Genomic DNA, 8,767 nt, shown 5'->3' with positions numbered 1-8,767 from the left:
CCATTAAACAATACCATAAACCCCCTTCCAGTTAAGTAACTTTCCACTCGTTTAATAGCTTATTCATGAAAACCATATAACCCTAATTTTGTCAGTATAGATTATGATCCACTAGATCAAATGCCGCACTCATATCCAATAATACCATCCCAGTTAGTTTTCTATTATCCATATTAGTCATCCAATTGTTAGTCATCTATGCTAGTGCCGTTGTTGTTGAGTACCCCTTTTTATATGCATGCTGAAACTTAGAATTCAACTAATTTTCCTCGAAATATAGAGTTATTTGATCAAAAAACAGTTTTTCAATTAATTTCCCTAAAATCGGTTAAATACTCAACGGCCTACTATTTTTCTCAGAAAAAATGCTCCTTATTATTTTTTGGAAGAGGAACAATTTTTGCCATTTTCCATTTCCCTGGACATTTACATTTTTCCAAACTCAAATTAATAATGTGAGACACCGGAATTGCAATCCCATCCACCACTAATTGCAATAACTTCACATCCAATTCATCAGTACCAGCAGGTCTCACCTTCATTTTCTGTATACACTTATTCACCATATCAACTGTCACTAATTTAAAAGAACATGATTTACTACCCATGTGTGTTGGATGTAACATGATAACGGTAAAAGCCTTTAAATTTATCATTTTAGTTCTCTTTTACAATTAGATGTCTTAACCCTAACCCTATATATATATATATATATATATATGGGGAAAACTATTTGTTTTATTTTAATTCAGGTGTTGAAAAGGCCAAAATACATACATTTATTGCAAAACTTTGAATGAAGAAACTGTTCAGTTCTGACTCACTCACCAGGAAAAACACATTTCAGTCACAACTAGAGTCACTAATGAATCTAACCTCCATGTTTTTGGTATGTGGGAGGAAATCAAAGCACCCATAGAAAACATGCATGCATGGAGAGAACATGCTAACTCCTTGTTGAAAGGCCTGCTGCCAGCTGTGCCACCATGCAGTCCAAGTTTTATTTAATTTATTTAATCTTTATTTACCCAGGAAGAAAATCCTTTGAAGTCAGAAAATGCCTTTTACAAGCACGTGGCCAAGATCAAAACAAGTGCAAAAACAAGCCAGTATGGTTACAAAATGTATACAATTATCACAGAAAAAAACTGTAAAATATAAAAATTCATCTAAATAATTAAATCTATTTCAATTCCAGACATTTGTGAGATCTGTTTTCTTACTAAAGTTAAATTCTTCACTCACAGTGAAACAAACTAATATGGTTTGAGGAGCATTTTTACACAAACCACATCAGAAACTTGACTTTTTTGGAGAGTTTTCCATCTGTAATAAATGAAAAGTGAATGTTATCTGTTGTGAAGGAATGATTTCAGCTACCGCTAATTAAACCATTTTGGTTGATTTATCAGGTGGAACTTTATCATTCAGTCGTTTGGTGGAAACAGACTTCTTTATCGCACTTAAACTCAGAAAGCAGCAGTGTGTGTGTGTGTGTGTGTGTGTGTGTGTGTGTGTGTCAGAGAGAGAGCATCAGTACATGACAACAGTAGATGTGACAGCTCCATCAGTGCCAAGCAGGACACCATGACCTCTCTGCTGTCAAACCACTGAGACACTAGTGAAATGTGTATTTTCATTATGTTGTCTGTGTGTGTGTGTGTGTGTGCGCGTGTGCCCGTAGAAAAACAGTTTCTGCACAGGAGCATCTTTCCTTCTCCTCCAACATCATGAATATTTATCAGACGGGTGCAGATGACATCATTCCTTTGTCTTTTTTAATTCTCTGTAGTAATTTCTCAGAATGCTGCAGATCTTCAGCGATATTTCATATGAAGAGTTAAAGAGAGGCAGGAACCAGATTGCAGAAGCAGCTGGGGGGGGGGGGGGTCCTCTCGATTAATCGCTGCCGTTTCATCTCAGTTGATCTGTTCACAATCTGAGCTTTTTGACTAGGTGGATTCAGAAGCATCTTTGGTGAAGGGAAATTTACAAATGCCGATTTTTGTTTGGATGTTAGATGAGCAGCAGCTCTGAGCAGAATGTCAACGGCTCAATGAGTAACCCAGAGAGAGCCTGTTGGGCTGGAAATCCCAATTCAACCTGACCTCCTCAATTTTTAAGAGATTATTCTATTAAACAAACTCCAATCTGAGCTTCTGTCCTCTGAAGGTGCGGCCGTAAATCATTAGGAAGTTCTGAGCACAACGCGCAAGGCGCATTAACTCTCCCTCGTGTGAGTAAAGATTACATTCATGATAAATGGGTGAAGCAGCCGAGTCAATTTTACTCCACTCATAAAAACACTTTTTAAAAGGGAAACTAGCGCACATTTGTAAGCAGTGATGCAAAATGTGGCCACTGAAACCATCTCCACTTGGGGATAAAAGGCTCTGTAACTATTCCAGACCAGCAGCCACTCGGAGACTGCTGAGAGGCAATCTCTAACCGGAAAAGGTTTCAAGGCTGCATCAGAAATTTTCGTGTGATTGTTTGGAAAAGAAGACCTAAGTTCAATGAGAGTAATTCCCTAGATTCAAGTCAAACAGGAAGAGATGAGGAGGCAGAGACAGTCTGATGTCTACATCCGTTTCCCTGACCTGACTTCTATTTTCTGCAGTGATGGATCCCTCACTTCAGAGAAAAGTCAGCTCAACCTTCTGCTTTTAGTTATCCGCACTCCTCCGACCACCATTCTTCCCCGGCAAGCAGGAAGAACCGCTGAAAATGTATAAAAGTGGAGACAAAAGAAGAATGTTTTGAGCGCCCACGATGAGAGCCTAATAATTACCTTGTCAGGGGCACATTCTTTGTTAAACCACAGCTAATTGACATCAGCAGACACGTCACTCACAGCACTGTTAAAATCACTGACAGGCGACGAGAATAACGTTGATTATTATCTCATCACAATGAAACCTGTCAGAAGCGGGTGAGCAGTCAGTTTTAGGAACTCCTCGAAGCAGGAAAGAATACTGGCATGCATGATAATAGTCAGCAAGATTGAAACCTCTAATGCTGAAGATGAGAAGAAAGCCGAGTATCTCTGGACCAGCTGGTGATGAGCCCTGTCCACTGCTCAGAGAGCTTCAGATTGAAGGCACGAAAGTAGGTGGAGTGGTTTTCTTTTACACGGTGTGGGCAGCTCTGTGCATGAGCTGGCGGCTGAATGAAGTCTAGATGTGAAGCAGTGTGATGCTTTTTGGTCCCGACGTCTATTCTGATGCCACCCTGACACAGACAATAAGTGCTGTTGCAGCAGAAAGGCACAGGCTTGTGGAAGCAGCATTCCCAGATTTTCCCCTCTGTCGCTCTGCAAAATAACGGTTAAAGGGTGAGCTCCAAATCCCCCCAGATCCTGATCGGGGAAAGAATCTAAGATAATCCTGCTCAACTAGACTTGGTGCCTGCAGGGCTCCAGAGACGCGGTGAAGTGAATGCCCAGAGGGGCTGAAGCTTTATTTGAAGGGGAAGAATTTTTCAGAGGAGGTTATAAATCCAAAGCAAACGAAAGACCACCTCTCACGCAGGAGATTTAGGCCCTGTCCACACGTAGCCGGGGATCTGCCAAAACGTAGATACTTGTCTACGTTTTGGCCTGTCGTCCACACGAAAACGGAGTTTTTTCACACGAAAAGGGATCTTTTTAAAAACTCCGGCCAAAGTGAAGATCTGCGTTTTCTCCGTTTTGGGTGTCTGCGTGTGGACGGACAAAACCGGAGTTTTAAGGTCCGCAACGTCACTTTCCGCGACAAAAAAATGCTGACATCACGTGTGCGACCTGTGTTTACACTAGCCGACAGCATGGATGCCCTCAGAGCTGGGCTCGCTTTATCAATTGTCCAAGCGCTTTTTGCTTGTTTGTTTTTGCAAGCAGAATTACTGCTCCTTGTGGAAGACCACAGAAGAAGGATGAGATTAAGAACGGCTGCCTACAGGTCTGGCATGTCCTTAACAATGTATTTATCCGGGTACGTGTGGACAGAGTTTTTTTTTAAACAAGGTGGTGTGGATGCAAGTTTTTGGAGGGGCGGATATTCATTTTTAAAAAAAAAAATCGGCTACGTGTGGACTAGGCCTTAAACAAAAAGAGTTTGATCTTCGACTGATATCTGCTTATCCGGGCCTGCGTCGCTCAGCCAAACGCCAAGAACATGCAAAAGAGAGCCAACAGCCTTTCGCCTTGCTGTGGGGCTTTAGGTCCTACGACCAGGTCCCGAATGCTGTTGTCCTTCATTTCCTTACGTTTTTATTTTAGCACAAGTTCTCCACCACTCCTCTACCTGAACACCCAACACAGGATCTCCCAGGGGTGTAAGCCGAGGAGCTCTGAAGCCTGAAACCCACGGAGGTGGTCGGACAGCGAACTGGAACTCAGGAGACCAGGATCCCCCTTCAAGCAGCCTCACGATGTTGTTCTTCTGCTAACGACATGACCTGTTACTGTGCAACTGCAGCTTCTGTGTCGGCATTTCTTCTCTTAGAGTTTAGCATCATTTGTATTTTATTGAACCTTCTTGGCCACTGTAATAAAGTGGTTCATGAGACAGTCTGCCAACAGACAAATAAAACAAATAATAGACACACACACACACACTCAGGCATGCTAAAACATCAGCACCTGCTCTTCACCCTTCGGCTACATGATGGTTTGATCTCTCAGGCTGTTTTCTTTTCAGTCAGCTTCAGACACACAGATTTACACAAAAGCAAAACCCCGACTGTACACCCCAGAGTACATCTACATTCCTAGTTAGAGCTTTGAGGCTTCAACCCTCAGCTTTTTGAAGTGCCTCTGGGCAACACACAACTCCCAGTTTGCTTTTTTTTTTTTTGTTTAATCACTTGTAAGTTGCTAATTGTTGTAACAAACCAAATATGCTACCTGGGCAGGGATCTGGCTCCAGTCAGAGACTGAAAAAATACAGCAAACAACCGGGTGTTGGACATGAAAAGATGTAAGATGTAAAACTAAGGAACGCACAAAGTGTTGGGTATTTTTATTTATTTAATCCAGGCGTACCTCAAAGAAAGTCAGCAACACACAAGGGGGGTTAGAGATATTACAGTTAAAACCATTTACCATTTAAACACAAACAATCAATAATCAGAGATTATTGGGGGAGACCAAAGAACCACGCACACAACGGGGGGGGGGGGGGGGGGGCGGTTTAGTCTCCCAACGAGCAGAAGCTCATCAAAAGGTTTTATTCACAGAGTTCAAAACACACACACACACATTGAAAGTTGACTCAGCCTCCTCCTTCACAGAGTTTGTTGTGGTAACACGACAGCAGACTTACAAGGTCGACTTTTCCCTCTAGCAGGAGCAAAACAACACCCGATGTTTTCCCAGACAAAATCATCATTTATGCATCCAATTATTTATCATTATTAATGTGGATAAGGTTAATGAACTCGGTTTGACAGAATAACATTATTTTTATCCAACACAAAGGGCCAACATGAATACAATACTTGACAGAAATCCTCCCTTTTATTCTGCTGTAGTGTAAACACGGCCTCGGTGGCTGAGTGGTGCATCACGAGCACATCTCAGAATGTCTGATTCGTTTTTTAAAGACCATCAAAATTCACCGTTGTTTTATTTTTCATCAGTCTAAAGTGTCCCGTCCATAAGAGGCTTTCAGTTGGCGAGCAGCTGCCAATTCTGTTCTGCTCCATTTTCAGACGGAAGCATGTCTTCACACAAAGCTGCAAAATGAACTCTGAATCTGCTGTAATGGGATTATGAGCAAGAACTCAATCATTTGCAGCGCCAGCTGCACCACATGTCAGCAGAATTAATGGATTCAAGCCCCCTAATGCGTCAGCCGTGGGTGCCAATCAAACTTTTTCAAACTGAGAATAAAGAGTTGAAGAAATCTTGGAAAAGCTTTTTGAATAAGATAAAAAAAATTCCCCTCACTTCCCTCCCTGTGGGGACAGCTTGGTATTTATTGAATCTTCTCTCTGAGCTGGAGTTCCAATCTTATCAGGATGAGACAGGAACAAAAGCTGGTGTCCGGCTCTCCCTCAATCACTGCTTCAACCCCAAAGAAGAAGAAAAAAGATTCTCCTCTTGATCCGGGTCATCACCTTTGAGCGCCCTGCCAGAGCTCATAATCCAAAATCGTTCCGAGAGGGGGAAAAGTCGCCGTAAGCTCAAACATCACGTCAGGAAAAATTGATGCATGTAAAATATTCATGGGGAGGTGTTGCTGATTTTATTCCGCGTATAAGAACGGGAATGCCGAATCAGGTGGTGGACTATTTATTACTTTTTATAATCTGTTACTGTGGCCATAATGCTTGGTCAGACAGAGCTCCTACTCAGCGAGTGAAAGTGATTATGACTCCATGCCTCAGCAATTTCAAATTAAACGCACGGCAAAAACTTGTGAATTGTCTCAGACAACCATGGATTAATGTTCCCGTCTTGCAATATACATCGGATTATACATTTTACACTAACTGCAGTATTATTTTATGAACCACGATAGAAGCTGTGGGTCTGAATTACCTGCTGACCAGTCAGAAGAAATGTCCAAAATACTTTTAGTATCAACAATACCCTTCAGATGTGGAAGTATTCGGTTGTCACAAATCAAATTCACTGTGTAGAACGCCAGGATCGACAAACAGTTGTGCTCTTCAGACACAACTTTGATGAAGTATGATAAAAAATACTGTTTCAGATAGATTTTACATGAAAAATAATCCCAAAGTGTTCAAAAACATTGGATCAGAGGTGATGGATGGATTATTTTACTAGTGTTTAACTGAAGATGTGTGATTACTATCCACGCTAATATAAAACATATTTACATATTTGGGATTTCCCAGAATTCTTAGTCACTAATGCAAGCATGGACTGCAGTTGCAACTGCATCACAGCCTTCAGCGCTCGTGAATTATGAAACGACATCTCCCTCAAAAGTGAGTTTGAGTAAAACAAGTATTTTATATAAAGCAGATGCTGTATAAGTAAAATACTAAATAATATAACACTAATTAAATACTCGCAAAATAATCAAACTGGCTAAAATAGACAAAAGGCCCAACTAAACAAAAACGTTGGAGAGGACACTACACTACTCACTCGTATGGTAGCAGCAGTTCTGAGAGATAATAAAGCCCAAGAACATTAAAACACTTAAAAAACATTAAAAGAACCGTAAAGGGTAAATCACACCCTAGTAGAGTCTTAATTCACCCACACTGCCGGTTAGAAAAATGCACCTAAAGGAGGCATCCCTGGTGGACCGAGTGAACGACACTGAGGCAGTGATTGACATCACCCCCTCACCCCCCGCGCGTTCTTGGAGTTTCTCATCCAGAGTCGTTAACGAGCGTGTGTGCACGAGCACACACTGTCATGGTCTGTGCTGAGTTAACCCCTGTGTTGTGCTGAGTCGCTCTGTGTGCAGGTGGGTGTGTCCGGAGAGCAGCTGCTGTCAATCTGCTCACCAGTGGTCAGGGGATTTAAGGAGCGCCGGGACAAACGGATGATCAGTGCCGGATGATTATTCAGTATTGGGTAGTATTCTTGCCAGCTCCTTGCCTGTATCTAAGTTCGTTTTTTATCTCCTGTGTGCCTCGCCTCCCTGTACTTACCTGTCCTGTTTCCTCCGACCTCCTCAGGAACTTCTCCTCCACCAGCCAGATTTCATCATCAAGAAATAGACTCATCTGATTCAAACCCTGCCTGCCAGCCCCGTCGCTCGCCCCTGACCGCCTGCTCTCAAACCCCCACCTGCCAACCTGGACATCTCGGACTCTGGTGCTCAGCTCCCAGCCATTACTTCTGACTCTCACTCGACCCGCTCAGCCAGCCTTGACTTACCCTCCTCTCTAAGCCTTCTCCAACAATCTGGAAACCGTAAGCAGAATCTCATATCTCTTTAAGCTGCCGATCTGCAATTACTCACTCCTGTCTCTGCTTTAGAACTCCACCGGAACCACCCGAACTCCGACCTTCATCTTCACCTCCACCGTACAAAAATAAACCTTTTTTACTTACCTTCTGCCTTTGTGTGTGATTCTGCATGCCGTGGGTCAAAAAACTGCAACCCAACATGACACACACACACACACACAGCAGACTCACCGCTCAGTAGAACGAGCAAACAGAGAAACTGCAGCAGGCTGGAGGAGGCGAGCGGCTCTGAGCTGCATCGTTTCAAATTGGCTCATCACAAACAGAGACAACATTATAAAGGTAGCAGAGGTAGCCTTTCATCATTAGAAATGCCTGGTATCTTACACACATGAGCTCTTTCATTTCACTTCAACCCTTTTTGGAAGTGGGTTGTGGATGGATTAAATGCACATCTGATGATCCATAATAGCAGATGGAAGGATTTTAGTGAATCCCTGCAAACATTTACAAAATAAGTGTAATTATATTCATAACATTTAAAGAGGAAATTGAAAGCTTTCCAAACTAATTAGCAGGCTAGATGTTTGCAAATAGTCGGTGTGAGACATCTAATTGCCACAATACACTCCAAACTACTTTCCAGTGTGTCTGGATCACCAGCAGCTCATGTGGTGAAGCCAGGCCTTTTATTTGTTGCAGGGAGGAAATCTGATCGACAAAGAACATCAGTGTGAACACAAGAGACCCGTCTAGAAGCTCAGTAATGTTACATTAATGTTCCACTTCATGGCCCCCAGCTCCCTATTTTATTAGAACACCAAACAAATCCCCCCTCCCGAACTGAGAGCAAAACACACACAGCAAGACAAACAGAACCTCCCCTTT

General features: G+C 42.4%; 1 long non-coding RNA gene across 1 annotated transcript; it reads left to right on the top strand.

Annotated features, from left to right (window-relative positions):
* The first annotated feature begins 5,179 nt into the window (after positions 1–5,179).
* On the top strand, positions 5,180–8,006 carry LOC139063813 (uncharacterized). Its single transcript, XR_011517149.1, has 3 exons — positions 5,180–7,540; positions 7,645–7,882; positions 7,949–8,006. It is a non-coding gene; the product is annotated as an uncharacterized lncRNA (long non-coding RNA).
* Positions 8,007–8,767: the final 761 nt, after the last annotated feature.

The sequence above is a fragment of the Nothobranchius furzeri genome, chromosome 18 (assembly GCF_043380555.1).
Source record: "Nothobranchius furzeri strain GRZ-AD chromosome 18, NfurGRZ-RIMD1, whole genome shotgun sequence".
NCBI classification, from domain to species: Eukaryota; Metazoa; Chordata; class Actinopteri; order Cyprinodontiformes; family Nothobranchiidae; genus Nothobranchius; species Nothobranchius furzeri.
This window is presented reverse-complemented; position numbering and strand designations above follow the sequence as displayed.